Genomic DNA, 7,860 nt, shown 5'->3' with positions numbered 1-7,860 from the left:
AGTGAAAATATTTATCCTGGAAACGAGTCATTTTTGAGCTTGTTGTTTGCAGAGAACGCGGCAGTGCCGACGGGCTGCCTCTGTGATTTCTGGTTTTTCTGTGAGAATACGGAAAACAGCCGCCGTAAGGGAAACTTTTCCCTCTGATGCTCTGGGAGGTCCTCTCCTTGATTTAAAATTTGCTACAGCACAGGTGGATTTTTAAGGGGTAAAATGGAAGGAAAGAAAAGGGGAAAGTACCAGCACAAGTTCTTGGGGGCAGCTCCTGGAATGTGATTCCCTGAGTCAATGGTATTTCATTTTTTAAATTGAAGGCTTTTTCAAAAAATTATTTCCAAGAGGGCCAATTGTATTGGCATATAGAGTTAGGTCTTTTTCTTTCCCCCTTTCTCTTAACCTAAAAGATGTTAAAGACAAATTATTTGAAGTAAGCAATCAGGAAAAAAAGTATTTGCAGAGTCAAGAAAGACTGACAGACATGAAAAGAAGAAAGAGTTAAAAAGTAGAAGAAACGTGCTAGGAAAAGTCTTTATATTTTCTTAAAAAAATTTTTTTTGATATTTGACTTTATACTTCGGCATACTATCCTAATCACATTTAGTTTTAAGTTGCGGTAACTAAAACTTCAAATCTTGATGGCTTTTTCTCACTTTTCCAAAATCCTTGATGTTATTTTTTTCTCTTCTTAACCTCTTCATAGATTAGGAGAAATATCCTGATGTGGGAAAATAACATGTTCAGTGTATTCAGGGTCTCTATCTTAAGATGGCGAAATTCTGCAAAGACCAAACCCTAGCCCCAATTCACACTCGAAATGAAAGCAGGGGAGTTTACCGGCGATCCGCCGAGTCTGAATAATGGGGAGAGTCCTTCCTCTCTGAGTGAATGTCGCAGCCAGGCTCTCAGGAACCCAGACCTCAGCCTTTACCCCCTTTCTATCTCCCATCCATCTTCGCCCTTCTAGGAGCATAGACTCCAGATCAGAACCTTGGCCCCCGGCCTGGAGCCTGGAGGTGCAGCTTGATGTCAATTATGGCCCAATTCCAGAGGTGCCATCAAAGAGTTAACTAAGATGTCCCAGTGCGCAAATGTGGGATAATTGGGAAACAAATTCTACAAACATCCTGAAAAGGGCAAAAGACCTTTGATCTTTCTATAGAAAGGCAGACATTACAGACGTTACTGCCTTTTGGGGCCTGCACACATCTCATACCAGGTTAGAGGATGGCATCTTTCTGAGAAATCAGCCGACACCTAATTCCATCGTTCCTTAATTATCCTAACTGGTTTCGTATGTCTCGGGGCATTTCCCCCAAAGATTAGAGGAGAAAGAGGGACTGACAAAATAATTAAATATGCAATTTGCCAAGCGTGGGCAATATGGCTTTGAAATCACCTTTTCAGGAAGTTTTACCGCTTGTTCATGGACATGTATATTGCAGGCTTCAGACTTTTATTTAAGCTCTTTTGATTGCCTTAATGGATTAATACCTGAGTGCCATCAGCGATGGGCCGAGACCCAAGGCTGTTTCCAATTTTGCAAATATTGCGCCTGCTTCCTCTGGTGTTATGACAAAAGTATCTAGAATTTGCCTTCTCCCTTAAAGCAGCATGCCGATCCCCTCCAATAATTGCCTGATGTCAGAATCTGCGTCTCACAAGCGGAGTCGTTGATTACGGGAAACTTCTATGGTGCCAGGGGCCTGGGCTGTGGGCAGCAGCACTGGCAAGACTGGACACGCCCGTGTTGCGTGGCCTGGATCCGTTTGAGGGTGGGGGGGCATCCCCAAAACGAGCCTGCGTCTCCGGACCGCACGATGCCTCTCAAACTAAGGCCCCGGCAGCATCCAAGGGGCGCGGAGGAATGTGTTACTGTCCCTGCTTAGGACTCCTGACTTGGGTAAGAGACATTCCACAGGAAAGGGGCGGGGGAGGTGCTCTTCAGGATTTGGAGAAGAATCTCGGCTTAGACTGCTGCATCGGAGGGAGGCATCCGGAAACCAGAGCCCAGAGTTTGCTCTGGGGGAATAGTTTGCATTCTGTACTCGTGATGGGGGAGCGGGAGCAGAAGCAACTGGCCGGAGAGATGGCATCGTTCCCAACTCTTGGCTGATCCGGGTGGCTCAGGGCGGCGTCCTGGGGCCCTGTTCCGAGGACATGCGGGCAAAGCCACCCCGGGGAGGTTTCATCTGGTCTGGGACCTCCGGGGGTGCCCTGGGGGGCGAAGATGGAGCTGCCGGGACCCGCACAGGAGGCGGGGGTTGGGGTGGGGTGAAAACACAGAAGAGAGCAAGGGCCAAAGGTGACCAAAGCAAGAAAACACGCCCATTCGCGCTCACGCACGCGGCGCTCACGCACGCGGCGCTCACGCACGCGGCGCTCACGCACGCGGCGCTCACGCACGCGGCGCTCGCCTTTGAAGGCCCCGGCCCGTCCTAATTGTGCTGGGACGTTTTTGCGGTTCCCTGAGCTTGCTAATGAGGCTGTGGCCCCTCCCGGTGGGGACGCTGCTCCCTGGAATCGGCTTTGATAAAGCGGATGGACCGTCTGGGACGAGTTACCAGGTTTTCCTCTTTTCCTTTTGAACCCTGCGGTGGTTTAGCTGTTTCATGGCGAACAGAGCAGGGCCGAAGTCTCTGGCCTCCGGCCTCGGGGGACACGGGCCATCCTATCTCCTCCTGGTCGGGGTCGGGCGCAGGGAGATGGCAGCCACTGGGGACGCTGACGCGGCACACCGGGTTCAGGCTTCAGACCTACTGGCCCTCACGCTGTGTCTGGCCGGGGGATAAGCACGGTCTAAAGGGGCTCGCTGACGCGGTGAGCACACACGGCCCCACGGTAACAGTGGCAGCGACGTAACCCCACTCCCTGCTCATTGGGCGCTCACTCTGGGCCAGGCACAGTGCCAGGTGTTTTGACAAGGACCGTTTACTGCAGCACTGTTGTGCCCCTTTCACAGAAGGGCGAAGGGAGGCTCCGGGAGTTAGGTGGCTTGCTGGCGGTCAGGGTCAGCATAGGACCGAATCTGTTATCCCACAGCCCAGCTTTTAACTCTTGGCCTTGTGAAAGGGACAGGAGCCTCAGCCGGCCCTCAAGCACCCTCGTGGACAAACCGATTTTCTATCTGCATGGTTCTTCTTTTCTTCTTACCTGTAATGGGTTTCCTGTAAGGCCACAGCCGTGAAGTCAGCAAGACCCCAGTTCAGAGGTCCCTGCCCCACCCCCAGGTGTCCAGAGGTCTGCCTAAGCCCTGATTGTCCTGGGCAGCATCTCTGGAAGGGAAGGGGGCATTGAACCTGGCACCCTGGATCGGAGGAGAAGAAAGGGCTGCTCTAGGTCCCTCTTGGCTGCCTGCTGGCCATCTGGGACCCCACGAGCACCCTCGCCCTCCCCAGCCCAGTGGGCTTGACTGTGATCTTTGATGATTACACACATACACCCTCTTAGGTGCTTTCCCCTTGNAGGGCGTCCCACCCCAGGGCCTTCACATGGGAGAGTGCCTGGTTTCAGCGGCTGCTCTGAGGAGGTTCACCTGGATACCTGGCTCTGGCCAGGTCAGATCTGTCTTTGACCTAGTGGCCAGTCTGCCACCACCCTTGTCTTCTGGCCCCAGCTGTTTTCCTCCTCCCCTGATCCCAGCTGCCTGCTCTTCAGGCTTTCTGGCTGAGACTCCTCAGGCCTGCCGCCTGCTTACCCCAGAAAGACAGGCAGCAGGTGTCCCCAGCCCCCACCCCCCTCCTTAGCCCTCACCCCCGTCTGTGGTCAGCTGTGCTGTGAGGAGGGACCTCAACTTTATTCTAACTTGTGAAAAGAACCCCTCAATTGTAAGCTTCAGTTCATTCCATCAGGCCCCCGGTTTGTGCCAGGCTGTGGGCCAGAGACCACAGCAGGTGAGGCAGGACACGGGTCTTGCGCCCATGGGGGTTTCTGATTCCGATGAGCAACAGGTTTTGTGCCATACACTTCACAGACGATGAGGACACCCTAGAGTGTGGCCACCCCACGGCGGGGGGGGGGAGGGGGGGACTATGGACGTTACCTCATACGTGGTGTCTGATGACAGTCCTAGCCCTCGTCCTCATAGGTCCCTAGGGATGGTGTCTGATGGGACAGTCACACTTCTGCAGCTTCATGCTCACATCTGAGCCAACTCCTTGGGCAGCTTGTGGGCACGGAGCCACGTGATGCCTCCATTATGAGATGGAAAGTTGGGCATACCTGCCGGCCTACCTGGCAGAATGTTCTTTTCGTGTCCCATCATTGGCCTGTTCCCTTGGACCTTTGGGCCACATGTGGTAAGCGAGTGCAGCGGGACATAGCAGTAAAGGGAGAGGCTTGATGAAAGCAAAGGATTTTCCCCAAACTTTTTACTATGAAAATCCCCAAACACATAGGAAAGTTGAAAGACGAGTAAACGGATGCCCACCTACCTGCTTTGTAGATTCACCACATGTAAACATTTTACCGTACTTGCCTCATTTATGTATACACAGATCTACAAGTGTTTTTTTGCTGTAAGGTTGAAAGTAAGTTTCACGTTAGCCCTAAATATTTCCAGTGTGCGTTTTCTGAGATGATATAGTCTCCTCTGTAATCATAACGCCCTTACCAGTTGATGAAAATTAGTAGTAGTTTGAGAGGGTGGGATTTTGATAATTAGACATGAGTTCGGGTACCTCAGATGAGCAGAAGGCATGGTGGAACATGATTATTTCAAAAGCTTCCTTTGATTTCGATCCCCATACGGGGCAGCTAGAAGGAGGATGGAATGACCCGCAGTGACAAAGTCAGTGAGCTCTCAGCGGAGTGCTGGGGCACAGTAGGTGCTCAGAAGCGATTTGATTGACTGCATCTGAGGCCGCAGCGCCTCCCATCCCAGGTCCTCCCTCTGGAGCTCATGGGAGCCCGTCTGGCTCTGCCCCTGCTCAGAGGACAGAGGCACTTGAGGACAGTAGGGGCAGGCACCCCGGTGCTGGGTTTGAATCTTTTTGAAACCTGGGCTGACGGGGGTGCCCCCAAGTCCCCAGCTCTTCTCAGGACCGTCAAAGCGGGGCTGGGATGGGGGCGAGATGGGGTGTCTTCTGGGCGCTGTGTCGTCCCTTCTTTCCCCCTGCCGAGGGGGAGCATTGTAATGTTGCATCCGCGAATGTGACCGTTTACTCGTGTATGTGACTGAGTAGCTGTGGGAGGTTAGAAGTAGGGTTTTGGTACCACGGGGTAGTCTTGAGCTTTAAAGAGGCAGGAAGTTCTGACGCGTAACACGTTTGAACCTGAAGGACAGCAAGCGAAGTAAGCCAGTCACAAAAAGACAGCTGCTGTATGATGTCACATGCGGGAGGTGCCTAGAGGATTCAGATTCATAGACAAAAGTAGACTAGTGGTTGCTGGGGGGCGAGAGGGGGGAATGGGGAGTTTAATGGGTACGGAATTTTAGTTTTGCAAGATGAAGAGTCCCGGAGATGGATCGTTGCACAACAGTGAGAACGTACTTCGTGCCAGCGAGCTGCATGCTTGAAAGTGGTTAGATGGTGAATTTTGTATTGTGTGTATTTTACCGCCGGAAAGAAAAGTGGGGTTTTAGTGCCCGTGGCTGGCTGTGTTGTGAGGTTCTGTTTTGTGGCGTTCCCCACCCAGCCGCCCCTTCCCTGGGTATCAGGCCTGCTTCCCGTTGCTCACTGAGAAAGCCAGAATGTTGTCAGTTAGAGAAAGTCGAATGGAGCCAGAGATACTTGGGAGTATCAGACCCACGACCTGCTTCTGGAAACAGTGCCTCATTTGAGTGACTCTCACCAGCCAGGAATGGAACCGAGGCATTTTGTCAAAGGGAAGGACTTGATGAAAAATTGTTTTATGAAACCAGAATTTTGGCATGTTTTCACATTTTAGTTTGTCAGAAGGCAGACTAATAAATGTTAAACATGTTGTTTATTATTAGGTACGGTTGATTTCTTTATGATGACAATTTTTTTTTTTTTTTTTTAAATTTCTGAAAGAGACAGCATGAGCAGGGGAGGGTCAGGGAGAGAGGGAGACACAGAATCCGAAGACAGGCTCCAGGCTCTGAGCTGTCAGCACAGAGCCCGACGCGGGGCTCAAACCCACGAAACGTGAGATCATAACCTGAGCCGAAGTCAGACACTCAACCGACTGAGCCACCCAGATGCCCCGACAATTTCATTTTAAAAGTTGGTCATAGAGGAGCTGCAGGATGGGTGGGGGAATCTAGAAGAGCAGGGCCGAGGTACAGTTTACAGTTTATCCCTGCAGGACTGTTGAGAGAGCACTTTTTATTAAAACGCCAGAAAGGAGGAGGCCGTGCGGTCCCAAAGCCCACTGGGTAGGGGGGTGCAGCCAGGGGGGTGGCCTGGCGGGCTGCTGCCTGCGAGGGGGCCCTGGGGAGCGAGCTCCTGGCTCCCAGCTGCAGCGGTCACCCTAGGTCCTGTGGGCCCCTGCTTGCCAAGCCCTCTGGCCTGGCTGCCCCTGCGGTCTTCATGCCTTCGGCGATACCCTGAGTCGGAGCTGCTGGGCTGGGGCTCTCGGGGAGGGGGGGGGGGGCCAGCCTGCCTTCCTGCGGGGTGAGGATGGCTGGCAAACCAGCAGCAGCCACAGAAGGTGTCCTGGCGGCTTTCCCTTGTGCGGGTTTCCTTTACTCTTTCTTGCCTGGTCTTTAATCTCAGTAGAGCGAGGAGGAGTCAGGTTCCAGCCCATCATGAGCTGAGGGCGCAGGAACCAAAGAGGACATGGGGGTCACCCAGCCAGCCCTGTCACCTGGGCAGCGTACCTTCCCTCCAGAAGCCTCAGTGTCCTCAGCCGTGAAATCGGTCTCCACCCGTCAGAGCTGTGAGCTCTCATTTTGGAGGTGCTCACCCTGGGCTGGCTGCTTCAGAGGCAGTATTCCACCCAAGCCCCAGCTCAGCCCTGTGTCCAGTTCTCCCCGTTTTCAGACCAGGAATCTGGGATCAGAGAGGGAGTCCTGTCACCCAAATTGCCCAGTAGTGAATGTGGAGCTTAAACCTGTGCAGGAAATCGGGTGGCTGCCCTACCCCGGCTAGCTCAGGCTGGGTGCTTGGTATCCATGAGATGGTCTGGCACGTGGCCTCAGGCTGAGGAGGAAGGGCAGGTTTCCATTGACGCAGGGCGCACAGCCCCAAGGGTTGTGGCCAAATGTGGGCAGCTGCAAGCCCCCGAGGGTCTCTCGCTTGCTGGCGCTAGGAGCCTTGGGCTTCCGGGTCTGTCCTCTTTGCCCAAGTCTGGTCAGCTGGTAAAGGGACTGTCTGGATGACTCCCCATACCTGCTTGGGTGGTGGGGCCCTCTTTGGGGAGTACTGGGCTGGGAAGCCAGGGTCGGGGGGAGTAGCAGGTTTAGGGAGCCCTCCCAGGAAGAGAGACACAGGGCTTGCTGCCATTCAGAGAAGTTTTCATGCAGGTCCTGAGAGAAAGGCACAGAGATACTGTGGCCCTGCTCTGCTGTCACAAAGCATTCCGGCAGAGGGCCACCTGCCCATGCCTTCCTGAGGCCACTGGGGAGGGCACAGAGGCTGGGCCAGCTCATCCTCCCACCTCAGGCTGCCACATCCTCTGTGGCCTTTGGCTTATTTGGGGGGCAGGGGTTGGGAGGGAGGGTCTCCCACCCCCATCCCCACAGAGGCCTTGTCAGCATTGTACTTTAACGCCCCGGCCAGTGTGTGTGAGTGCAGATATTGGTCCAGACAAGCTGAGTGGGGCTAGTGAGGGGGCTAGTGTGGGGTCTTTTCCCTAGATTTGCAGAAACACTAGATACACTGGCAGCCCCCCTTGCTGTAGAAGACCCTTTTAAGAAAGTCAAGGTGGGGGGACCTGAGTGCTGGGCCAGGGGTGAGG

The 7,860-nt window shown here is 53.6% G+C and overlaps 1 long non-coding RNA gene across 1 annotated transcript in view; it reads left to right on the top strand.

Annotated features, from left to right (window-relative positions):
• Window positions 1-2,421: 2,421 nt before the first annotated feature.
• The window catches only part of LOC144234889 (uncharacterized), a 34,344-nt gene continuing 28,905 nt past the window's right edge, over window positions 2,422-7,860 (top strand). The window contains exon 1 of the long non-coding RNA XR_013336108.1: window positions 2,422-2,564. This is a non-coding gene — a long non-coding RNA (uncharacterized LOC144234889). The remainder of the gene's footprint in view (window positions 2,565-7,860) is intronic.

The sequence above is a fragment of the Crocuta crocuta genome, unplaced genomic scaffold (assembly GCF_008692635.1).
Source record: "Crocuta crocuta isolate KB4526 unplaced genomic scaffold, BGI_CrCroc_1.0 scaffold35, whole genome shotgun sequence".
Taxonomy (NCBI): Eukaryota; Metazoa; Chordata; class Mammalia; order Carnivora; family Hyaenidae; genus Crocuta; species Crocuta crocuta.
The sequence above is the reverse complement of the archived record's forward strand: the minus strand, read 5'-3'. Positions and strand labels throughout refer to the sequence as shown.